This window comes from Topomyia yanbarensis, unplaced genomic scaffold (assembly GCF_030247195.1).
Source record: "Topomyia yanbarensis strain Yona2022 unplaced genomic scaffold, ASM3024719v1 HiC_scaffold_37, whole genome shotgun sequence".
Taxonomy (NCBI): Eukaryota; Metazoa; Arthropoda; class Insecta; order Diptera; family Culicidae; genus Topomyia; species Topomyia yanbarensis.
Genome location: NW_026683569.1, coordinates 169542 through 197266, shown reverse-complemented (window position 1 = coordinate 197266; position 27725 = coordinate 169542). Strand labels below are relative to the sequence as shown.

General features: G+C 39.8%; 1 protein-coding gene across 1 annotated transcript in view; it reads right to left on the bottom strand.

Moving 5' to 3' along the window:
- Positions 1-26037, bottom strand: part of LOC131695336 (uncharacterized) — a 52214-nt gene extending 26177 nt beyond the window's left edge. The window contains exon 1 of the mRNA XM_058983799.1: positions 25463-26037. The gene's annotated coding sequence lies outside the window, so the exon portion shown is untranslated. The remainder of the gene's footprint in view (positions 1-25462) is intronic.
- Positions 26038-27725: the final 1688 nt, after the last annotated feature.

Below are 27725 nucleotides of genomic sequence, written 5' to 3'. Positions count from 1 at the left end.
CCTTCAAAGGAAATTGAAATTGATGGGGTCATCACAGAATCGAGTTTGACTGTTGATGACTTAGTTAAGCATGGGGTTGGTCGTTTCAAAGACACCATACTTAAAGACGTAAAAATACTTGAATGCAAGCAATTGCATTCAGTATCACACGAAGGAGATAAAAAAGTTTATCGACTGTCTGACTCATTTCGAGTGACTTTCGCTGGGTCTGCGCTGCCCAACTATGTCATTATCGATAAGATTCGTCTCCCTGTTCGCCTTTTTATCCCTCGTGTAATGAATTGCCTTAATTGCAAACAGCTTGGCCACACAGCCACTTACTGTTCCAATAAGGCACGGTGTGGCAAATGTGGGGGTTCTCATCAAGAGGATACATGTAATGAAAATTCAGAAAAATGTTTAATGTGCGGAGAAAACTCACATGAGGTCCCTGCATGCCCCATTTATAAATTGCGTGAGGATAAAATTAAACGATCCTTGAAGGAGAGGTCTAAGCGCTCCTATGCAGAAATGTTGAAAAATGCTACCCCTAAACCCATCTTCTTAGAAAACACTTACACATCTCTATTTTCGGAACAGTCTGACTCTGACGGAGCGTGCGAAGGTACATCATTTGTTTTACCCGGAAATTCCAGAAAAAGAAAACAGTCTTCTTTTCCCAAGCTGCCAAGCAAGGGCCTTAAAATTTCTCCAAACTGCGCCCAAAACCGAAAAATTCCGATTCAAAACCGAAATCAATTCCGCCCGGTTTTGGGAACGTACAATCCAAACAGAACACCATTACTGGAAATAATAAAATTTCGACTTCCTCTGAGCCTCAGCCGGGGGTAGGATTATTGAAATTTTCTGAAATTGTTGATTGGATTTTTAAAGCATTCAATATTTCTGAACCACTAAAGAGTATACTTTCAGCTTTCCTCCCAACAATTAGAACATTTTTAGAGCAGCTGATTGCTCAATGGCCCATCCTTGCAGCGATTGTATCTTTCAATGGGTAATTCACCTCCTCCAATGAAAGATTCCATCACTGTTTTACAGTGGAATTGCAGAAGTATCATACCTAAAATTGATTCCTTAAAAATTTTACTGCATAATTTAAAATGCGATGCTTTTGCTCTATGTGAAACATGGCTTACCTCAAACATTAATTTCAACTTAAATGATTTCAACATTATTCGCCTAGACCGAGACACCCCGTATGGAGGAGTGCTTCTAGGAATTAAAAAGTGCTATTCTTTCTATAGAATTAACATCCCCTTGTTTGCGGGCATTGAGGCTGTAGCTGTCCAAACGAACATTAAAGGCAAAGACATGTCTATCGCTTCTATATATATACCTCCCAAAGTTCAAATTGGACAACGTCAAATTTTTGAGGTAGTGGAATCCATGGCTGCTCCGCGTCTGATACTGGGAGACTTCAACTCGCACGGAGTATTGTGGGGTTCCCTCTACAATGATAATCGATCCTCTTTGATTTACAATGTTTGTGACGAATTTAATATGACAGTTTTAAATACTGGCGAAACAACACGCATCCCCAGACCTCCTGCACGTCCAAGTGCATTAGATCTATCTCTGTGCTCGACATCACTTCGGTTAGACTGCACGTGGAAGGTTGTACCTGATCCTCACGGTAGCGATCATTTGCCAATCGTTGTTTCAATTAACAGTGAATTAGGCCTTACGAATTCAATCAATGTTCCTTATGACTTAACACGAAATATTGATTGGAAAACATACGAAACATTAATTTCCACTTCTCTTGCTTCGACAGAAGAGCTACCCCCTACCGAAGAATATGAATTCCTAGCGGGTTTAATTATTGAAGCAGCAGAACAAGCCCAAACGAAATGCAATCCTGGAATGACAATAAATAGACGGCCCCCTAATCCTTGGTGGGACAAAGAGTGCTCTGATGCATATGAAGCTAAACAAGTTGCCTACAAAGAAATTATGAAACAGAAAGGGGGTATACGTGAGAACTTTGAAAATTATTTCATTTTGCAAAACAAATTTGACAGTATACGTCGTGCCAAAAAATCTAGTTATTGGAGACACTTCGTTAATGGCTTGTCAAGAGAAACATCAATGAGTACTCTTTGGAACACAGCCAGAAGAATGAGGAATCGAAACGTGACTAATGAAAGCGAAGATTTTTCGAATCGTTGGATATTTAATTTTGCCAAGAAAATTTGTCCCGATTCTGCTCCTGCGCAGAAAATCACTCGCGATGCTCCCACAAGTAACGATTTCATAGATTCGCCCTTGACAATGATGGAATTCTCAATTGCACTCCTCTCATGCAACAATAATGCTCCGGGACTAGACAGAATTAAATTCAACTTGGTGAAGAATCTGCCTGACCTAGCAAAAAGACGCTTGTTGAATTTATTCAATAAGCTTCTTGAGCAGAACATTGTCCCGCACGACTGGAGACAAGTGAGAGTTATCGCTATTCCAAAACCGGGAAAACCAGCCTCCGATCATAACTCGTATCGACCGATTGCAATGTTATCCTGCATCAGGAAATTGTTGGAAAAAATTATCCTACGACGTCTCGACAATTGGGTTGAGGCGAACGGCTTGCTATCAGATACCCAGTTTGGTTTTCGGAGGGGAAAGGGAACGAATGATTGTCTGGCGCTACTTTCGTCAGAAATCCAACTAGCTTATGCAAAAAAAGAACAAATGGCGTCTGTGTTCTTAGACATAAAAGGAGCATTCGACTCTGTTTCCATTGATGTTCTCTCAGAGAAACTACATCAATGTGGTCTTTCACCAATATTAAATAATTATTTATACAACTTATTGTCAGAAAAGCACATGCATTTTTCATATGGCGATTTGGCAACATTCAGAATAAGTTACATGGGCCTCCCACAAGGTTCTTGTTTAAGCCCCCTTCTCTACAATTTTTACGTGAATGATATTGATAATTGTATTGTCAGCCCATGCACTCTAAGACAACTTGCAGATGATGGCGTGGTTTCTGTTACAGGACCAAAAGCCTTAAATTTACAACAACCACTGCAAGATAGTTTGGATAATTTATCAAGTTGGGCTTTGAAGTTAGGCATCGATTTCTCTACGGAGAAAACAGAGTTGGTTGTTTTTTCAAGGAAGCGTGATCCAGCTCAGCTTCAGCTTCAGTTGGTTGGTAGAACGATAGCCCAAGTCCTGACTTTTAAATACCTTGGAATTTGGTTCGATTCTAAAGGCACATGGGGAGGCCACATTAGGTATCTAATAACGAAATGCCAACAAAGGATAAATTTTCTGCGAACAATAACTGGATCATGGTGGGGTTCTCATCCAAGTGACATGATAAGATTGTATCAAACAACAATACTTTCAGTAATGGAATATGGGTGCATCTGTTTCCGTTCAGCTGCGAACACTCACATTATTAAACTGGAACGGATACAGTATCGCTGTTTACGAATTGCCTTAGGTTGCATGCAGTCGACCCATACGATGAGTCTTGAAGTACTAGCGGGAGTTCTTCCTTTAAAAGACCGATTCTGGGATCTTTCTTCTCGTTTACTTATTCGATGTGAGGTTATGAACCCACTGGTAATTGAAAATTTTGAAAGACTTGTCGAGCTTCAACCCCAAACCAGATTCATGACAGTGTATTTCAATCACATGTCACAAGAAATAACGCCTGCTAGGTATGTTCCCACATACGTCAATATACTAGATATTCCTGAATCCACTTTATTCTTCGACACGTCCATGCAAGCAGAGATTCGTGGAATTCCGGATCATCTACGCTCGCGGGAGATCCCTAAAATATTCACAAGTAAATATCAACACATAGACTGCCTTAAAATGTTTTACACTGATGGGTCACGAATCAGTGAGGCCACTGGTTTCGGTATTTTCAACAATAATTTTTCAATTTCTCTCAAACTTGCAGAACCCGCCTCTGTTTATATAGCGGAACTAGCAGCAGTTCACTATAGTTTGCAAATAATTAATACTTTACCCCCGAACCATTACTTTATCCTCACTGATAGTCTCAGCACAATTGCAGCTCTACGCTCAAAGAGGATTGATAATCACGATCCATTCTTTTTGGGGAAGATACGAGAATCTCTGAGTAACCTGACAAGAAAATGTTATAAATTTACCCTAGTGTGGCTCCCCGCCCATTGCTCTATTGCGGGCAATGAGAAAGCTGATAATTTAGCCAAGATTGGTGCACTAGATGGTGAAATATATGAAAGACCCATCGCTTACAATGAATTTTATAGCGCTTCTCGACAGAGGACACTTGCTAGTTGGCAAACATCTTGGGACAATGGAGATATGGGACGATGGCTACACTCAATTACCCCTAAAGTATCAACGAAGGCATGGTTCAAAGGATTGGATGTAAGTCGGGACTTCATCCGTGTGATGTCTAGGCTCATGTCCAATCATTATACTTTAGATGCGCATCTCCGTCGTATTGGGCTCGCTGAGGGTAATCATTGTGCTTGTGGAGAAGGTTACCATGACATTGAGCATGTTGTTTGGTCCTGCACTGAATATCGTGAAGCCAGATCACAATTAGTAGATTCTTTACAAGTCCGAGGAAGACCAATCCATGTTCCTGTTAGAGACATCCTGGCGTATCGCGATCCTCTATACATGGAACTTATCTATCATTTTCTAAAAACAGCGTCTGTCAAAATTTAATTAAATTCATCTCCTCATACTCTCATCCAAGGCTAATCATTCACCAATTAAAGGAACCTAGAATATTTAGTTTTTAAATTTAGACAATAACAGAAAAAAAAGTAAATAAATACACCCGAAAATACTAGATCAGTATGAAATACAACAATGTAAGGAAAAAAGCAAACAATAAAGTGATTTCAGTGTTAGTTTTAGACAAAGTACTAGTATAGTTAAAATTAGTCTTAAGGATTTTTGTAACGTGCTATGTAAAAAAAGAAACTGGCGTAAAAAGCTATTGCAAATGCCGTGTCAAATAAACGTATGAAAAAAAAAAAAAAAAAGAAAACCCCCGTCAAACCATCGTCAGGAACTACACCGAGTAGTTTCGAACAAGTCGGGAGCGGAATGGCTCTTCAAGAAAGGGGTGCTAAATGGCACAAAAAGAAAATCAAACAGCTTAAAGGAGTTGCGATGCTGAATGAGACTAGACAGGGGTCCAAAGGACTCAAGAAGTTGTGGCTGTATGGAACATGGGAGCCGAGCCTGATGCTGAATGGCACAAGGGCGCAGAAGGGCTCAGTAAATCGAGAGTTGGCCGCTCAGATTGTCCTCGTAGGGGAAGAGCACTAATTCTCGATCCACAGTTAGCCTTTCATAAATAGTTACTCTGTGCGAATGGTCGAAAACTGGATGCATATCGAAGCGGACTACATTAATTATTCAGAATTTCTTGGTTAGGTTAGTGAAGTTTATCCAAGCAGCGAAAATTTAATATAAGTATTAAACCATAATATCTTGGATGCTCGCGTAGATTTCTTACTTGAAAGCTCTTGATCCAGAATTATTCACTATACTTTCGCTGCCCAACAGACACAGCGGTAGCGCTTTACTAATCGATGAATGATTCTGCCAACGGTCGTTGTCTTCAAAACTTAAATTGTTTACTTTATACGAGAAAGGCGAAAAACAATAATCGACAACTGATTGAATAATATTATACGTTCTTACTTGAAATCCCGCTTCCTGTCCATTTCGATTAATTGAACGATTGAAATGTTTTCCTTTTCATTCCGACGAACAAGCGAATCCGTGCACATCAAAATACAGACAAACAAACATTACTCCACTCAGCGAACCGCCAACGCCAGCCAGCCAGCGTAAGGAGGTTCAAATTAAAAGCCATAAATAAACACTGATTGCCACCATTAGTGCCAGGTGCCGAAACTCCATCGGAATACCAATTCCGTTTCCGGGAACACCCGGTCGGATCGGGACCAAGAGAAGAACGACACGCGCCCGAGAACGTGATTTTAAACACGAAAAAAATGCGAACGGAGGACGATGTGAAATAAAAAGAAAATTCCAAAACAACAAACTTCAACTGTTTCGGTCAGATAGAAGTGCGCGCCCGTTCGCAGGTCTCGCGTCCGTCTCGATTGCGATTGATTGTGCTCTGATGGAAGCCAGTGAGACACGGGGGAGGGGGGGGGGGGTGGTTGAAGGTGAAACTTGAGATCGAAATTTGAAGAAGTTTTCCCGACAGCCGACGGCATGGCCCAGACGCTGTCCATCAAAACGCCAGAGTGTTTTGCGGGCAGATTTAAGCAGGAGCAAAAATGCCAGCTCGGGCATGCTGCGGGAAACGCGTCGGACGGAAAGAAAGCAAGTGTAAATTGATATTTATTGCTTGCGGAATTCCAGCTGCTATATTTTCCCGGGAAAATTGGTCTGCGAGTAGATACGCGTAGAAGCCTCGCTGGCCAAGCAGGGGTTCGTGTTGGCAGCTCGGTTACGTGCCGCGCCTTCTACGGGTGTGAACACAATAATGGATAGAAACAGACTTTGTGTAGCCGCTGGAGCTCGTGCTGTTTTGATGCGGGAAGAGCTCCTGGTTTGTTTTGTCTTAGCGACTAATTGCGCAAATTGTTACTACTACGATTCATTGTTGATATTTTGGAAGGATTCGCATTGTTTGAGCATACTTCAAACTAAACATTTGGTCATCATCGAGGAATTTTTAATTACAATTATGACTTTGAAAAGTATGTAATATGAAAGCGTTTGCTAGAAAAGCGACATTTTGTAGCCAATGGGCCTTGATGTAAATGTATGAATGTGCACTAGACTGGTTCAATTTTTTGATTTTTAGCTCCACCAGGTTCTACTGATTTTATGGCCCTTAGTAATTGTGCAAATTTTGGTACCGATCGGTTGTGTCTACGAACCCTCCAAAAATTTCAAAGTTTATATGGCAATTAGTATGGAAAATCGGTTAAAATTGAAAATAAATTCTTAAAAAATCACCTCATCAATCAATTCATGAGAACACTATATATTTCTAAAGGTATTCTTCTATTGAACACATTCATGGAGCATTGTATGTTTGTGGAAATTTGCTGAGAAAAGTTATTAACTAATACCATGTTCACACTACAGAGTTAAATAATTAGCAACAAGAAAAATGTCATCAAGATAGCGTTAAAACACTTTTTAACTCGTAGTGTGAACGTAGTATAAAGAAGCATGACTTCAAAACCATTGGTTTTTATTATTAATCATAGCAACCCTGTTTGAATAGCTGCATCTGTCATACGCGAGCGGTGCGTGGCATGTCTAGTTTACCGTTGTATAACGATGGAGAATACCTTTAGAAATATATAGTGTTCTCATGAATTGATTGATGAGGTGATTTTTTAAGAATTTATTTTCAATTTTAACCGATTTTCCATGCTAATTTCCATATAAACTGTGAAATTTTTGGAGGGTCCGTAGACACAACCGATCGGTACCAAAATTTGCACAATTACTAAGTTTGAGCTTGAGCTTGTGTGACCACCCCTGGCTGTTATCGATCGGGACTAGCTGAAGTTCCACAGGGAATCAGTAGATAATTATGCTTGGGAGTAGCGAAACATCTTTCAATGTGCAACTCCTGGTCATCCTAAAGTGTTTTTGATTAATACCGGCGCGGCCAGGCCCGAACGTAGATCGCGGAAGGAAAGGGAAGGAATGGTTAGTCCGATACTTGCTTTTGCTAGAGGCCGTATATACTACTGCGCACTCCACAAGTATCAAATATTTTTGTTAGTAAGAGTATAGAAGTTGGATCTATTTTTTTCTTTACCGACGTCAGAGAGGTGATTCAACTACCTGGATATCGATCCACCAATTTCATAGACCGGGGACCAACGGCTTTACTTCCCTTCCGAAGGAAGACGTGACCACAGATTCACCTCAGAAAAATTTCAACGACCTCGGCTGGAATTGAACCCAGGCCAACTGGAATGAGTGGCGGTCACGCTTACTACTCAACCACCGGCGCCGTCCCAAAATTTGCACAATTACCAGTAGAGCCTGGTGGAGCTAAAAGTCAAAAATTGAATCACTAGGGTGGCAGATATTTTTGTGTTGTTGAAATTTTATCTATCGACGGTCAAAGAGTGAATCAATGCATCAACAAAACATTTTAACGAAATTTGTGAAAAACTGGATATTAACACGTGCCCCAAAGGTTTTTAAGTTTTGGAAATTCATGTATTTTTACAACGTTTTTCCTAAAAATTGAAAGCGGATAGTTGTCGGATTCTCGCTTTAAGGCACGTGTTAGTATGGTCAAATATTGCTCAAGTGTTATTTTTGATACCATGATTCATTCCTTGGCCGGCGTTGGATAAAATTCCAACTTCGCAAAAGTAGTTGCCACCCTAATGAATACTAATGTCACCAAACTATCTCAACAATGGCTGAACCAATCTTTTCAAAACTAGTTTCTATCGGAAGGCCCAACGCGGCAATTTAACGTAGATGCATACTGATATGGTTAGAAAGTTTACAGAAATATCATTCTAACAAGCCATGGAATATCAATTTGCAACATGTTTTAGTAGCGAGAAAGCTATAAATAATTTACGTTTAAATCTATGTTTGTCCTCAATATGAAATGATAGTTTTTCAAAACGTTTCATATTTAACGCAAAATAAATATTTTTGCAAGAAATCCATGTACAACAGTCATTTTTTTATTTGTAAAACATGTTGGACCGTACAGACTTTTGCTAATTAATTTGGGTCTTATAACAAAGTTGCGATACCAGAAAAACTTCTCCAAAGTAGCAAAATATTTTTAGAATTGTAGTACAATTTAGCCGAATGTATAGATTCTGGTTCACCAAACGTCAAATAGTAGGGTTTCATTTTATCTGAAACGGGGCCCCTCAATTTTTTAATTATTTTGTTTTAAATTTTATGGTATATAAGTAATCCCAATAACGGCGCCAGCCACGTCCTTATGGTCATAGGGGAAGATGTAGACTAATAATGTGACAAACGTTATTATGGAAACCGTGTATACCTCTGCATCTCTACGTTTGCCATGTAAAGGTTTTTTTTGTTACTGAGATGGGGTAAAAGGTTACACAAATCTGAATTCATGCACATTAGTAATATGATCAATGCAATGTTATCATATGTTTATTGCTCATCTGGGTAGCCGGCTGCCAAGAATTTATAATAGAATTTCTCAGTTTGTAAGAAATGCAATTTCAACTCCAGGCAGCCGACTTTCGGAAGTTGTCTAATATTCAATCGAATTAAATATCTTGCGAATGGCATTGGAACGATTTTATTATTCTCTGTTTCTTTATTTTTTATGCTATGACCGGTCAGGTTAAAAACCGAATAAACATATTCGGGTTTTAACCTGACCGGGCATTCACCGTTGCTATTTTTGCCTTTCTCCTATAGAAAGGCTATGTAATCACCCTGAAAATCGACTTTTGAACCAAGGTCCGGAGGACTGAGTCTCTTATACTATTCGACTCAGTTCGTCGAGTTCAGCAAATGTCTGTGCGTGTGTGCGTATGTAGGTATGTATGTGACCAAAATATGCCTATCGGTTGCTCGGAGATGGCCAAACCGATTTTCTTAAACTTAGTCTCAAGTGAAAGATACAACGTTCCCATAGGCTGCTATTGTATTTCATTCAATTCCGACTTCCAGTTCCGGAGTTATGGGTTCAAGAGTGCGATCACGCATGGAAGTCCCATATAAATTATTATCAGCATGATGCAAAATCTCATAAAATGTGTTCAAAATTGCTTGAATTTATAGTTTCAGATAACTGGTTCCCAATCAAACCAACATTGACCAATACACCTTCGGCGGAACCGGAAGCTTCGGGGAAGTTGCTAAGTTCCTGAAGTGAATTCACATCTGCTTCTTAGAAATGTCTGACTCATTTTTTTCAAATTTAGCCTCAAATGAAAGCTACAACATTCATATTGACAGCTATTGTAATTGATTGAAATCGGAGTTCTAGTTCCCGTGTTACGGGTTGAAGTATGCGGTCACATGCGAAATTCCCATACAAATCATTATTTCTAAATGATGCAAAACTAATTGAAATGAGTTTTAAATTGCTTGAAATTGTTGGTTCAGATCAATAATTGCAAGTCAAAGTCTCTTTGACCACATTGAGAACTGTTGAGGATTACAGAAATTCGAGGAAAGCCAAATTCCCAAATTTGATTCACACCTGTTTCTCATATATTGCTGACTCGATTCTCACAATCTTAGTCTTAAATGAAGGGTATAGTATTAACATTAATTAATCACCGAATTTCATTTGAATGAAGTGTTGGTTCTGGAGTTGAGTAAAAAAAATCCGATCACATATGAATTTTCCATATAAAACACCTTACTTACGTATTTCTTATCGAAATGTTATGCAATTACACTGAAATTGCCTAACAGAGGCCCGAAGGGCCGTACCTCATCCCGTTCTGTGAAATCCCATGACTTCGGAAGAAAGAACTCGATACGAGAGGCACAAGAGCAAGAGTTACCTCTACGGACGGCTGCTAAACAACGAGATGATGATGGACTGTGACAAGCATATTTGACATCCACTGTGCAATGGCAGTGCTGTCAACACAACAAGTATGCCCTAAGCAACATTATCCAGGGGTAAGAAACTAAGTGATTAAGTCTTCACCTCGCACGTTCGACTTAATTTGTTGAGTTCGGCAAATGTGTGTGTATGTGTGTGTGTGTATTTTACCAACAATCGCACATCGGTCACTCGAAGATAACCAAACCGATTTTCTCAAACTAAGTCTCAAATGAAAGTCATAGGTTGCTATTGAATTTATTTCTGATGCGACATTCGGTCCCGGAATTACTGGATGAGAAGCGCGGTAATATAATAAATATCCCAGATACCTAGATGATGCAAAACTTTCTGATTCGAAGTCCAAATTCTAAAAACGCCACTTTGTAGAGATTTTCTAGACAAGTGATGTGGTTTTTCTAACTCAGTTTACCCCAAAATGGCGTTTGTCATAAGATAGAACAACAGCGACGAGATAGTATCTAATTTTAAAACATGTATAAAGTTATTGTTAGAAAAACTTTTTTACCGATAAGTTCTCCATCACACAATCACATTCAAAAAGTTTCTTCTCACCTTAGGTTTTGGTTGACAAAATATAAAAAATAGAAGAAATGGGTGCTTTTGCAATTTAAGTTTTTAACACAAATTTTTATTTTGTGAAAAATGACACAACATTTTGTTCAGTGTATGTTTTTTTCGTATAGAAGTATTCATTCCTTATAACTCATTTTCAGATAGTTTTGCTCTTTAAAATGCAGTAATCGAACAAAACAATTTTGAAATTAGTTCACGTAACCTGAAACCTAGCTCCAGGGGACTTTCCCTGCTCCAAAGTAACCCAATAAATAAAACAAAACAACAAAAACAATCTTATTTGTATTAGTGTATGAATAATGCACCCCTTAAATGCACAATGTTGTTTTAAAACAACATTGCGAACATTATCTCAAAATTATCGCAGTATTGAAGCTTTACAAAATTTGAAAAAAAAATCGATTTGCGCCTTTAAAGGTTAACTTAGTTCTCACTTACATGCATGGTGCAATTGTCCGAGAAGAATATATATATGCCTTGAAGAACATCTCATGGAAGAAAGATTGATACATTTGCTGCTTCTATATTGATTATCTCCCATATTTTTCAGTTCAATGATTATATTTTTGAGGCCCTCAAAGATAGAACTACGGAAACTGTCTGATACGAGGGAGAGTTTTCTCGTGTACTGTGACAAGTTTCCGAAACAACAAAGGTATCGGCACAAACGTAACATCCGTACCCTAATGCTGAAGCAGTCCATAACACTGCAAGTTTCCATAGGTTCCATAATATGACGTTTGTTCATTATTGGCCTACAATTATATTGGTAATACACCCTAGAAATGTACTTGAATCAAAACTTTTCATTTAAATAAAAATAGCTTTCAGCTCCTCCACGGAAAAATAGACAAAAATTTTACACCTCTAAGGAATAAAAATCTCGCATGGTGATTTTCATTTTGCAGTCTTTCGTTAACGTTATACAGCAAAGGCAATTCATAAGTCACATAGACCGAAATTTGAGATTTTTTGACAAACCCTCCCCGGCACCCCCCCCCCCCCCCCTCACCAAATGCCTAGTCGTTGACTTTTCGATTTTTTTATTTCTGGAAAGTGTGAAATTAGAAAGAAGCACATTATAAGGATTAAGCGACTATTCCATCAGTTGCATTTATACGAACACCGTGTAAGTATTAAGGTGGGGCATTGTTATATGGAAAAACGTAATCATAACCTAATCAACCGAGCACAGCACTTTTTTGGTTCCAACTGTGCAAAATTAGGGGTCGATTGGATTTGACCCGGCGTAGGGCATTGCGTTTGAAATTTGTAGGGAAATTAGTATGGGAAAACCTACTTTTTGGCATTTTCAATTTTACAGACTACAATTCTTCCTGCAGTATACAGATAATTAAATAGAAGTGTGCAGGATATGCTGAACAACTTTGCCGAAGGATGCATGGTGCTAGAATGTCTCTACAACAAGTTATAGCAGTTCAAAGTTCGATAGATCGAATTAATTGGCAAAAATCATTTTATTGCCAACACTGCGGGTGTACCAATGACATTTCATATAGCATACCAAAATAACATCATATAGTTTAGATTTATCACATTGGTATGTTTGGTTGAATTATTCAAAAGCCTTAGCTCAATTCCATGGGCGTAGGTAGTTTCGTAATTTGTGTAAAAATTTGGGGAGTGGGTATAAGAATACAATTATTAACTTAAAACATGCCAATTTTGCACTAAACGCCCAGTGATAGGTCTGTCTCTTAGATCTTTGCCATGGCGTAACCCATCGAATCTGCCATCGTACGTTGAACGTTGTCGTTTATTGGATACGGATAATCTAGTCAAAAGGCGAGATATATCCAGAACTGTATTGTAATCTCTCACAGATCAATGTAAATGTGCTTCCTAGATGTCTAAGACCATGGGTTTTTTTGAGACTTGACGTTCAGCGAACTGAATATGGCCAGAACTAACCCATAAGGGCAATGCGTAATATATTTAACAGATCTTGTGAATCTTGTAATGCTTTTAAAAATAGACCTAAACGACTCATTTAGACTATAAGATGTGTTTTGTAATTATATTAAGTAGAAACAAAGATGTACCGATGTGTAATCGGCTAATGCACTTTGTTACAATAATTTTGTAAAGCACTGTACGTACTATCGCAAAAGATGGCTGGCTTTTTACGCGCATTTGAAAATAGTTCTTCAAATGGGCTTTCCCGCCAAAAAATTCATGGAGACCATCTTAGGGCAGATGAAAAATAGAGTAAATAAATAAATAAATAAGTAAATAATTGAAATATATCGCAAAATACTTCGAGTTCCATTCTGAAATTTTCACATAATAGAACCGGATTCCACGGAGTTGCGCCGGGTCAACATGTTAAATTTGACAAGCGTTTAAGGGTTTCGAAATCAGTGAAAATGATTGCAAGAGAAATTTCCAACCGATCAACTCGAGTACACCCTTTGTTGTAGAAGTTTAACTTCACTACTGTTTGATCAAACGAAATAATTAAAAAAAACCTGTTTTAATGCACCTAGCGGTGCAATTGTGCCTTTCCCATTCCTCTAAACTATGGCACGGAGGCTTTTTATGTTCAACATATTTGTGGAAATGTCCACATTCTTAGTACATTCTTAGTACACTTTGCACTTATACACAATGGCATGCCAGCCACGAACTTGATGAGCTACGTGTCGACGGTGAAACATTTGAAACAAAAAATATCATACTCCATTAGCCTAATCGGCATTAGATCAATGTTATCTGCTTGCTAACTCATTTTGTCATGCGGGGGTGGGTATGTGAGGAGGACGAATGTCCCATGAACGAACGACTCCCCAGCTTAAATTGGTATGCTTTGTGATATAGTGGTGGTTTAAAGATGATGGGGTTGAAAGGGAGGGGTATGAGGGCTGGATGGGGTGGTGGTCTGAGGGGTGATTTAAGGAGATTTTTAAAGGAGGGGAGTGAACAGTAGAGGGTGGGGGTGTAACCCCTCTCCGTAAACCATCAACTACGCCCCGTTAATATCCAGAAACCTTATGCGAGTCGAAAAAAAATTTGGCCGGGATTAGGTTGACGTTTTTCAGAGTGATTTCATAACCTTTCTATATGAGAAAGGCAAAAATGTGCCAAAATCCAAGAAAGTGAATCGTCGTCAATTTTTTTTCGAGTTTGCATCAAATCTCGACGTTTCATGTACCTTGAACACATTTAGCATCAAAAATAAAAATTCTTTTTTTAAATTTTTCCTATAGTTTATAATAGAAATTTCTGGAACCAGAATTCCGATCGATCCAAAATTCAATAGCAGCCGATGGGAAGGTTGCACCTTTCATTTGAGACTAAGTTTGGGCAAATCGGTCCAGCCATCTCTGAGAAAAATGAGTGACATTATTTGACACATACGCACATACATACACACACATACACACACATACACACATACATACACACATACACACACACATACAGACTTTTTCCGATCTCGACGAACTGAGTCGAATGGGATATGACTCTCGGCCCTCCGGGCCGGGATTAGGTTGCCGTTTTTCAGAGTGATTGCATAACCTTTCTATATGAGAAAGGCAAAAAGAAAGAAAACACAATCCCCTTATTGTTGAAAATCAAGCGTTTTATTGTTAATCTAGTGATTTTAATAATTAACTTTAATTACTTTTGCACTTTTAATATACTCCGCCTAAAGGTTCCACTGAAACGAATCAACAGGACGGTGGATTTCAAATTTCCATGGTGGAACGCTGAGATTCGCCGTTTGCGTAATGCCCTGCGAAAACAACGAAAGCGTTATTTCCGCCATAAATCAGACGAAAACAAAGTTACCCATCGCGGATAGAACTGCAATACGAAACGGCCCGGAATTCCGCTTTTCGTGAGTATTTGAATCATGTGCAAAATAGCCTTCGCGATCACCACGCAACATTTTGGAAATTCGTTAGCAGCAGAAAACGATCTGGTAGTACTCCCACTGAAGTTTTCCTTGGAAACGCAAGCGCGCAATCTCCAGCGGATACCGTAAATTTGATATCTTTCGCGGAGTGTTTAGAAGCGACTATACCGTCCCTTCGGAAGAGTATTTGGAAACATTACCATCGTACAACATAAATCTCCCCCGTCCCACTGTAAGCCGAGCTGACGTCTTAAAGGCTCTGACTGCTGTTGATTCGTCGAAAGGGCCTGGCCCCGATCATCTCTCGCCCCAATTTATAAAACGCTGCGCCCACGTGCTGTCTCTTCCAGTGTGCATCATTTTCAATCGCTCTCTCGCTGAAGGCATTTTTCCTATCGCCTGGAAAGAGGCTGCTATCGTTCCCATTCACAAGGCTGGAAATATTCACAACCTCGAAAATTACAGAGGTATCTCATTATTAAACTGTCTCTCCAAAGTTCTCGAAAAGCTGGTCTACAACGTCACGTATACAGCTGCATCCCACATTATCTCGGAGTATCAACACGGGTTTGTCACAAAACGATCAACAACTTCTAACCTGATAGCTTACACTTCTAAGTTGTTTCCCGCCGTCGTGAAGCGTCATCAGGTGGACGCAATTTACGTCGATTTCTCAAAAGCTTTCGACAAAGTACCGCACAACTTCGCAATCTTGAAATTAAAGCGTTTGGGATTTTCCACCTGGCTGACTAACTGGTTGCAGTCGTATCTTTCCGATCGCTCGGCATTCGTGAGTATAAGAAACACGCGCTCAAGCACATTCAGAACACCCACAGGTGTCCCGCAAAGCAGTCATCTCGGTTCGCTTATTTTTATTCTGTTTATTAACGATATCTGTAGTCGGATCAAGTCTGGGAAATTGCTGTAGGCGGACGATCTCAAAATCTACCGAACTATCGTTTCTGCACTTGACGCGGTAGTGCTTCAAGAAGATATCTGTACTATTCAAGAATGGTGTACGCTTAACGGAATGCAAAGCAATCAGTTTCGACGCTTGCTTACTCCAGGACGTTATGAATACAGCCTAAAAGGAAGAACAATTGTAAGCGTCGACTCGATCCGAGACTTGGGAGTGCTCTTCGATAGGAAGTTGAGCTTTTCCGACCATATCACCGCGACAACTGCTAAGGCTTTCAGAATGCTGGGCTTCTTAAAGCGGAACACGGCGGACTTCGATGATTATATGATTCGATTTCTACGCACTAAAAGCACTTTAGTGTGCCCTGATCAGAAGTGTTCTGGAGTATACTGTGCAAATGTGGGCACCATACCAAGCCGTTCAAATTGACCGACTACTGCGTATACAAAGATGTTTTGTGTTACTATGTTTTAATTGCCGCAAGGTTCTACTGTATCGATTTTGTTGGCTATTTTCGGCAAATTTGAGACTAAGAGAAACGAAAGCAATGAAATTGAAAGACGGATAGGTATTCTAGAGCGAATCAGTTATAAACTTAGAACGGAAAACTAGAACTAGGCAGGCTCATATGGGCATGATCGAAAGGAAATGTGAAGAATTTTTTGCCTTCTGCAGAGTAGGAGTTGGGCGTTTCGCCCAAGTCTACCGCATGGTCTATGGTAGAACATAACTCATCATCATGTTTTACCGCCGACGCCGGCAAAAAATTCTTCACAAATCCTCGCCTAGAACGACCATGCGATCATTCTTCTCCCTTTCTGCTAGCATCAAGCCGTGACGTATGCATTCAATCGACACCAAGCTATCGGTGTCGCACCGATCCTATTGTGATTGAACTACTTATTTATTTTTTCGTTCCGCACATATAGCTTGGTGTCGATTGAATGCATACGTCACGGCTTGATGCTAGCAGAAAGGGAGAAGAATGATCGCATGGTCGTTCTAGGCGAGGATTTGTGAAGAATTTTTTGCCGGCGTCGGCGGTAAAACATGATGATGAGTTATGTTCTACCATAGACCATGCGGTAGACTTGGGCGAAACGCCCAACTCCTACTCTGCAGAAGGCAAAAAATTCTTCACATTTCCTTTCGATCATGCCCATATGAGCCTGCCTAGTTCTAGTTTTCCGTTCTAAGTTTATAACTGATTCGCTCTAGAATACCTATCCGTCTTTCAATTTCATTGCTTTCGTTTCTCTTAGTCTCAAATTTGCCGAAAATAGCCAACAAAATCGATACAAAGATGTTTTGTGCGATTCGCCCTCAGGAAACTTCCACGGAATGATCCAGTTGTGTTGCCTCCTTATGCCGATAGATGTATGCTACTCGGTCTGCAGACTCTGGCGACTCGCCGTATCTTCCTGCAAAGAGTTTTTGTTTTCGACTTGCTGTCAGGTAATATCGACAGTCCCGATCTTCTCTCGGGACTCGTGTTCTTCGTAACCCCACTCTGTTGTGAATCCCTAGACACCGTACTTCATATGGACAAAATAATCCACTGGAAAGATGTTGCCGCAGATTTAACGAAGCTTCTTCAGTGAATGATTTTAACGTTTCCAAGCATAGATATAAGATATTAATAAGAAATATATAGTTTTTAAAATGTGTCTGTACGGTGTAGGTACACCGAAGATAAGGAAATAAAACAATGCAGGGTGTTTTCTATGGGATCCGTGGAACGAAAAAGGTTGAGAACCATTGCTTTACGGCTTCATAGTTCTATAGAGATCGTTAAAGCACAGTTAGTATCGGAAAAGACGAAATAATGTGCAAGTTCAGAAGCACCTTAATGGTTGTCAGCAATGTTAACACAGAGCTGCGTTTTTTTAAAATAACTTCCCTTCTTTATCGACACAGCAGAAGAAATAATTACCTTTTCTTTTGTTTGACATGCCGACATGTTTAAAGTGACGATTTAGTGCCTATAGAAATGGAATTCAATCCGCACTCGAAAACTTCGTCTCAATTTGGTATACGCGTTTGATCACCCAAGTAACCATAAGCACTAATTTAAAACTCTAGATTGACTATAAGTTAGCATTTCTATAGCTAACTAGCCGTATACAAGTATTTTTAATGCTTCAACGCACCTAAAATTTGAAACATTAAATCTAGCACTATATCGACATACAGAACATAGACATCGCGCTAAAAAGTTTTTGAAGTTAAATGCTATAAAGTTTTTATAGAAAATTCTAAAATATAGAATCTTGTTATAGTGCTTTGAGACACCGACCATTAACAAATATACCTATGCGGTCCAATAATCACCTAAACTCGTATGCCTTCCTGTAATAAATGATGATGCTATAAACTTAAAATCAAAATGCAAATTCTGCACGATTCTTCGAAAAAAATCCAATTGCGAACATAATCCACGTTTGCGTAATTTCAACTAAACGTTCAAGTAGAGTTTGGATTAAACCGAATATACAAGCAATTCTTCTCACAGATCAGGGATCAAACGCGTATACCACATTGGGATGAGCTTTTCAACTGCGGATTGAACCCCATTTCTACAGGCACTAAATCGTCAGTTTGGCACGTCAAACGAAAGAAGAGCGGAAGGGTGAGTGTGTTATCGAAAGTTTATTTTTTCTTTTGCAGTATCGATAAAGAAGGGAAAAGTCATTTTTAAACGGTTCTATATTAACATTTTTGACAGCCATTAAGGTGCTTCTGAACTAGCTCTATTCTGGCACACTATTTCGCCGCTTTTCCGGAACTAATTGTGCTCTCATGATCTCTATAGAACTATGACGCCGTAAACCATATGTTTTGTATGCAAATATAGAACATGTCTAAAGCCATTAAATAATGCTTAGTGGTTACTTGGGCGAGGCCCAAAATCACCGTTCTATCTCAACACAATCCACTTTTAAAAGAAAAATTCCTTGAACGTGCTATAAAAACACAAAATTTATCCCCTTTAATCACCAGTTTATTAAGGTCAGTCTACCTTCTCATCTCGCCTAGAGTAGAAACTAAAAATCGTTCCGCTATAGATACAGTCGTGATTCGTTGGTTGGGCCACAGTCTATGTCCCACTAACAAATTTAATTCACTAGTTGGACCGACTGACAAATGTCAAAAACTCTCCAAAGAATACGTCAGTAGTGTAAAAGATTGTTAGATATATTGTCAAAGTCAATCTGACATGAGATTTTGACGTTCAGATGATTTTTAGTTGGACAATGGTCCAACTAGTGGAGGTCCAACTAAAAAGCGGTCCAGTTGAAAAGTGTCCAACCAGTGAATCACGACTGTACACGGCAAAAACGACTGCAGACGAATTATGTTGCTTTTGATTTTTGGAAATGTCTTGTAAAACCAGCTAAAATATATATAAAAAACCTATTTTAATCCACCTAGCGGTGCAATTGTGCCTTTCTCAACCATGAATCACGAGAATGTGTGCGTTGTTTATATTCATTAAAAGCTTTTAAATGCATATATTACATTTTATTATTGTACATCACATGACAACTATATACAGGAAAATAAATCATTATTCGAGTTCTAAAATTTTGAAAAAGAAAAAAACAGCCACGGTAATATTGAACTGAAAAAAGGTGCGAAATCGGCAAAGTCCCAAAAAGTCGATTTTCATAAAAAAAAATTTTCGAGATAACATAAAATCTCGACGTTTGAGAGTTCGGTTCGAAAAACCGAAGGCGGCGGTCACGCTTTCATTTGGCTCCGCGCGTTGTTGTGCTTTATTGTTTTTCTCTGGGCGATATGTCGTGAAAGTTGCTTAAGAATTTTGGTGCAATGGTGAAAAGTACTCGCTAGTGTTCAAGCGGTTGGCGGTTTTCTGGTTTTCCATGAGCCAGGAGGGAATGTGAATGATGAACAGATAAGAACTTGTTTGCTTCTGCTGTATTGAGTGTCAAGCGATATGGATGAAATTGTGTGTGTGCAATCGGCCAGAAGTGGTTGGCTCTTTTCGTACAAAGTAGAGATTCCGATATATCGATGATATCATGTGTGTGTGACGGAGTGAGCTTGTGTTCGCGGGATTAGGGTACAATCCACGCAATGTGTTGTTTTTTTGAAGACCGAGCGGAGTGTAAACGGCACGTCATCATTTTATCAAATTAGTCAGAAAATGTTTTTCACATCAAAGCACTCCGTGCCGTGGAAATTGGGAGCTAGTCAATGGGAACTGTGCTTGAACGTTCTGAGTTCCATTGGCATGCTTCTCCGATGATGATGAACGGACTGGTAGTGTGAGTGATGCCGAACTAAAATATCGGCGTTTGGCCTTTCGGGCATTACGATTTCCTCATTACTGGCGCGAGGAGGCATAGAGAGGACCATAAAGGCGGACTGCGGTGAGAGAATTCCAGTTGGAATATTTTTTATTTAAATTGTCAAGCATGGCTTGCTGGGACTATAATATATATTTTTTGTGTGTTGTTTTTTTCCTTACTCATGCCTACGTCGTGTATATACAGGAGGAAGTGTGGCCAATTAGTATGTTTTCTAACTGTTTCATTTTTTGTGTTGGGTATGTCTGCTGGTATCAGTAGTATATTGTGACGGGTCCGTATACCTTTAACTATTTGGTTTCTACCATACATTGCGTCAATTTAATTTTTATTACAATATAATTATATGCTTTAATAGTGAAGAATAAGTGGTACTATTCATATATTGTGCGGTAGTTTACGAAAATATACCTAGCATCCCTACCGCGAAACAAGGTTCAAAAGGAGAAGTGAACAGGGACATGGGAACAGTTTAAGTTTTCATGCAATTCACCTACACGAAGACATCAACCAGATTGGACAGATGGCGTGTATTCTACCTGTATTTATCTTCGGCTTCGTCTACTGTGAATTTTGTGCGTTAAGGTTGGACAGAGAATGCGCGGGAATTGCGGGCGGGGGAGGCGGTTTTTTTCCGCACCGTGTGTCGGATCTTCATAGAGATCAGTCAGCGTATGTAGAATGTTGTTACAGTACTGATGATTGATTTTTGTGAGGATCTGACATGCGGTGTGGAGGGGAACTGCTTTTTTCGTTTACGAGTTTCGCCCTTTCACTGTCCAACCTTAAGCGTGTTCAGTTTATCCACTTATTCAGAGCATAATTGGTGTGTGTGTGCTTGAGAGAGCACTGGTGGATAGGATACGATGGTGGAGGAAGGGTGTGCGGGCTCGACGAGTTTGAGTTCCTCATTGTGCACTGAGAGACTCAAATAAGGAGTGTATGCGTTTTCTGTGTCCAACTCCTATCTTCTGTTATATATTTTTTTTGCATTTTGCGGTGGATTCCGCGGTAGCGAGTTTTGGGTCTGGATGGATCATGCGGGTTTGTAGCGAGGATGTTGTAGCGGAGGAGCGAAGGTAGCCGAATTAGAAATATGATGTAGCTTGTACACAAACTTTTAATTTTTTATATATCCATATCATAATATAACTTATTTTATTTTAATATACAGTAATGTTTCGATTATATGAAAACTACCAACGGACAACTTCGCTTCGCGTACGCTAATTTTGCTTTGGTCTAGCAAACTCGTGACTCGTGATTCGCGACGTTTGTGCATAATCTACTGATAACCCTTTTTTAATAACATTGAGATCGACAGAGAGTTTTACCCGCTACCAAAGAATACACCCCGCGTCAGGTGAAAGTGATTGTAAACGCTTTGCTGCGATCTCTTCGAGTATAATATTTTGATTAGATCCCCAGCCTATTTTCCACATCGACGGTGGAGTGGAGTGGAAATTCACTTGACTTCACTTGCTCGGAAAGATGTGCAACTCGACCAGGTTAAAATGCAGCTTCAGTGCACCTTTTAGCTCGTTCACAGTCCTGATATCATCCTGGTCGATACACATAATCACTGTATACGGGCTTAAGGCTTTAGCTTCTGCCGTTTCACCCCGTGATGTGGTAATAATCTCTTGTATAGTTGAGCTGTTAATCGTGGGGTCCTCCTTCAACTCGAGTATATGTATGTAATTGTGTATATGTGTGTATGTATGTATACATGTATGAACAATGCGTATATGTATGTAGGTAATTGTATATGTATGTGTGTATGAATGCACGTGTATATTTTTATGTATACATGTGTGTGTCTATGTATGTATATATGTGTATGTGTATATGTGTGTATATGTACATATAAATGTTCAAAAAATGGTTGCATTATACACGGGATTGTTTTGTAGTGCACACATATAATTTATAATGTGAAAAACTGATACTTCTGGATAGAAGTCAGATCTTCCTCCAATTACAGGTCCTTGGAGATCTCCAATGGAACAACTTACACAAGTCCAACAGTCAGTGACACCAGACTAAGAGAAACGGAAGCGCTGAGGAAAACACGGAGTCCATCGGTTCTTTTTTTATTATTTCCACTTTTCTTTCTTAAATAAGCAGGAATTCAAGAAATGTGGATGAGAGTCAAAGGAGACATAAATGGGAGATAGGAATGAAGGTAGAAAACTGCAAAAATGGTAAGTTTTCTAGTACACATGAGTTATGTTATATATATACAAATTGAACCAATATACTAAATACGTGTCGATTTCCTGATTAAATGGAATCGAAAGTTTTACTGTAATGTTATAATCCAATTGATATAAACATTACAGTAAGGCGGGGCTAGTTGATGGAACGATGACCTCGGAACATGCCTGGCACTGTACACGAAATGGGTCATCGGAAAGTCAATTGAGCTAACACCTTCCTAAATCCGTGAACCAAGTTATTTGCATGAATGGTTAAATACATGCAAACATCTTTTTTCTGTAAATCACTACCAGCTAGTGGGAGATAGAAAGGTTAACACACACACACACACATAACATAAAATCTCGACGTTTCATGCATTTTAAAGATGTTTGGCATCAAAAATACGAATTCGATTTCTGAAATTTTCATGGGGTCCCCCCTTTGAAAAAAAAATTTGAATTCCGGCTTATATGGGAATTTCATGTGTGACCGGACCGTTCAGTCTATATTTCCGGAACCATACAAGCGATCCGTTCGAAATTTTACAGACATCTGTGAGGATAATATAGCTATCATTTGGGACTAAGTTTGTGAAAATCGGCCCAACCATTTCCGAGAAACTGATATGAGTTTGCTAGTTATGAAAGATGGCCGCTTTTCCCGGGTACTTCCGGAACCGTCTATGGTTGACCAACGAAAGTTTTTTTGGCCGTCGGTGACCTAGAACTGCAAGGTTAAGTTATTTGAGAGACATTTTAGCGAAATTTTTACCTTTTTTGCTTCCATCGGAGTATCGGTTTGAATCACAATTTGCTATGTGATCGCACGCCACAACCCGTAACTCCGGAACCGGAAGTCGGTTGAGGATAAAATTTAATAGCCATTTACGGGGACGCAATATCTTTCATTTGAGGCCAAGTTTAGTCGAATCGGTCTAGCCATCTTCGAGAAACCGATGTGACTGTTATTCTGAATTTAGATACTTCCGTCGGGGCTTCCGGAACCGATGATGGTGGCCAATGTGGCCAAATAGACTTTGAATGGATGTTAGTGACCTAATACTACAAATCGAAGCAGTTGTGGTCATATTTTGGAAAAAATTTCACCATTATACATTCATTGCAGAATTTATTAAAATCGACATTTTCTGCGTGTTCGTACTCATCACCCTGTAATTCCGGAACCGGAAGTCGGATCCATTAGAAATTCAATAGCAGCCTATGGGAACGTTGCACCTTTCATTTGGGACTAAGTTTGTAAAAATCGGTTCATCCATCTCTGAGAAAAGTGAGTGAGATTGTGTTCGCGTACACACACACAGACGCACATACACACACATACATACACACACACATACATACACACACATACATACACACACAGACATTTGCCGAACTCGACGAACTGAATCGAATGGTATATGTCACTCGGCCCTCCGGGCCTCCGTTAAAAAGTCGGTTTTCAGAGCAATTGCAATACCTTTCTATTGAGAAAGGCAAAAAATATATATATACATCGATGTTCAGGTAGATCGACAATCACGAATTAGACACAGTTCACTTGTCATTAAATTAAAAGTATAGAAGTCTTGGTTCAAAACTGATCCTCAGCATTCGATCGTGTCGATCACTCTCTCCCACGAGCGTAGATGGAGACACTGGGTACCTTACTCAACTTCATTGGCGATACCCTGTTGGCCGTGCCTCATTTGTCAAATTATCGGATGTTTCTAAGCCAGTCAATAGTCAGTTGGATCATAGCACTGGCCCAGCAAATGTCCGCGACACTAAGATTCGATGATGAAGTCTGTCGAAACAGAAGATCGACGGAAAGGAATGTAGAGCCATTTTTGGCTTTTACCCAATCTCGGACTTTTGCAGGTATCCAGAATACAACCGAATCTACGCAGATGAATTTAAACTTTTTGTCACTAAGCGATGTTAACTGGATGGAATTGAGCTACAATACCAATTAGATGAGTTTTGTAGTTGGTGTACGGAAATCGGTTGCGTTTCAGTGTATCCAAACGCTCAGTAATTTGTTTCACACGCAGAAAAAAAGCTATTTGATAGAGTTATACCATCTCGGAGAAATCACTGGAATGTATCCATTTTCGGGGATCTTGGTGTATTGTTGCATTCTAAATTGTTGTTCATCGATCATTATTCCCACATTATTTCAAAAATCATCAGAAACCTTGATAATATGATTAAAATAGCTAAAATATTCACTGATTCATACTGCCTGAGAGTATTATATTTCTCTTTTGGTCGCTCCGTCCTGGAAAGTTCAGCTATCATTTGCTGCCCTTATGCGAGTATCTGGATTAACAGGAATCAATCTATACAAACTAAATTTCGCTGCTCTTAACCCTTAAAAAGTCAAGGGGTCTCAAAGGCCCGGCTAGTTAAAGTTCTTTAGTTTCAATGATTTTGTAATTTGAAATACAAATGACCGAACGTTTTCGGGTTTTCGATTCTCTCACTGATAAAACGAAAAAAAGAGGCTTATGATTTCATTGGGCCTTAGGAGCAATGCTTCTTGAAGTCACAATTTTAGCTTGTCCTTTTGAGGGTTAATGCTGTCGTGACGCATTTCGATAGAGCTACTCCCTTATGTTGAGAGCATTGCATTTTGAATATCGAAGGCTTATCACTGTGACAAATGTTAAAATGAACCCAATCATCAAATTCCACTTAATTTGGACAACTGAATTGCAGCAACTATTAGTATATCCAAACGCTCAGTAATGTGATTCTAAGAACGACTGCCTGGCATGGTCATCAATCCGATAATTTAATATTCCATTACTGGATTCTGTGGAATAATAACCCCAACCTTCCATTCAAAAGCTCAATCATTGGTGCTCTATAAATATATTTCACCCGTAATTGATTAAAGCATCGAACAAAACAATTACGCACCGTGGACAGGTTGACTTACGACCTTACACACTATTGTCAATTCATCTTACAACTTACCAATTTTCACTCCGTTTTCCACAGCGATCCAATTATCTCACCCAGCAGCCTAACGGAAGCTCTTACACGTTGATTTCAATCATTCACTTTCACAGATACTAGAAACTACCGTGAAATACTAGAACAAACAAAAGCATTGGTTCGAGAAATCGATATCAATTGGTTCTGTAATTACACCACTTTTCAAACCCGCTCGGTTTCATCAAGAATCACATCCACTATACTGCCCCAGCAACCCTTCTGTACTTCCCCTTGAAAACTGGGCACGAAAACACACACGGACGGCTACATCAACACCACGTTCACCGGGTCACGTGGAGAAGCCCCCTTAGAGACGCAAATCTAACACGCACTTTCGGGACGCACGCAATCGCTGAGTCGAACCGACCGAACACAGAAAACAGCAATCCACCGGTGGTTACCCGGTTGACGGTGAAATCCGCAACGTAGCTCGCCGACAATTTCTAACCGACTGAGTTGATAAGCTTTTTGCCCACTGGTATTTGCGCTCCGAAAAAGGATACATTGCTGACAGAGGGCTGACGGTTCTGGCTGATGCTCGTATTTTTGCTATGTTTTGCTCGCGGAATTTGTCCACCTCGCCGGGACCCCTGGAAACCCTCGGATATCTCACGGAACTCGACCGCGCCGGTCTTACCGGTGTACGATGGTAACCGGTCAGGCGCAGTTCAGGTCAGTCTCTTCAATCTTCGGGACGAGCGACATCACATGTGCCAACCTGTTGCGCGATCCGGTTGGTTGTGACGTTGCACTAACCCATCCCACGGGACATGCAGCATCTGTTCTCAGAGAGTGTCAAAGAGAGAGAGAGAGGGTTCGCATTTTCTCTTCTCTCGCTGACAGAAAACGGCAGTCAGTCAGGAGAGAGTGAGTTCTCGCCGTTAACCGAACGCGACCACGGACAAGAAAAATAGAACTCACCGCCAGCCGAATCGTGGCGATGGAAAATCGAGCCGCAGATGCTGGTCCATCGATCCTTTCAGGAGCATTTCGCAGGTCGGGTTTGTATGCGTGCGGCATACCGACCAGGATCGCCACAGTGCACTGTGGAGGCATCGGGAAAGGAGCCTTTGTTTGGGATGTCCGTTTCCAGATGTGTGGGGAGGGATTGGATACGGCTCAACAAGTAGCACAGCATGCCAGGCGGGAAATTGAGGACGACCGGTTGTGCTTGATGCTTCATAGTTGTGCTTGCTCTCGCTCGGATTCTTCACCCTGGCCCGAGGGAGTGTTTATTTAAGATTATAGTTGGCACAGGATGGTTTGGGGCACTTTCTCGCCGACCGTCGCTGTCGGTTTTAGGCGCTAGTTTATGTGGCTAATGGTGTGAGGTGCACTGGCGCCAAGTTAATGATCACCATTTTTCACTGGATACCAATCAATCCGGAAAAGCTGGCTGAAGATGCACAGGCGAAGTGTTTGCTGACAGTATCCGTGCATGGTTACAATTCGGTGTGTATTCTATCTAATGGTCTGATAAATCAAATGAGTGGGTTTTTTGTTAATCTATAGATCCTTGAATTTAGAATAATTTATATACTTTTATTACGGTTTATCATAGCAGTTCACAGTGGTCCGGAACGCAAATTTAGCAGGAATTTTTAGATTTTACTAAAACTTAACAACTTATCCTTATTAACCCCTTCATGCCCATGTTGTTTGTGGACAATAACATTTTTAAACAGCTATAACTTTTGAATGAAGCAAGATTTGGTCACAAAAATAAGTAAGGCTAATAAATGTGACTATTACCTTCCATTTAATTATTAACAGTTACAAGAATCAGCTCTAGAATTGAAGTTATTGCAATTAGTCTGATTGGATTCCGATAGAGCAGTGCTGCCAGGAACAGTTTACGTTGACGACGGAAAATGAATTTTTCATTATGCTATATTTCACCCTAAGGAGGAAAATTTGGTAAAAACCAAAATTTCTCACTAGGGTGAAAATTTGTTGGTAAAAACCAGTCTTTGTACAGGAGGGCACAAATCCTTATTTCATACTATGTTGCGTTTCGGCATAAGTATGAAATAAGGATTTGTGCCCTCCTGTACAAAGACTGGTTTTTACCAACAAATTTTCACCCTAGTGAGAAATTTTGGTTTTTACCAAATTTTCCTCCTTAGGGTGAAATATAGCATAGTGCTTTCGCATAGGCCTGCTAAGCCAAGACAAGTTTCGGCTTCACTTGTGTCTCATCGGCATAAACAAAACTTCTGCTCGAACGGGACATCACGTTTGA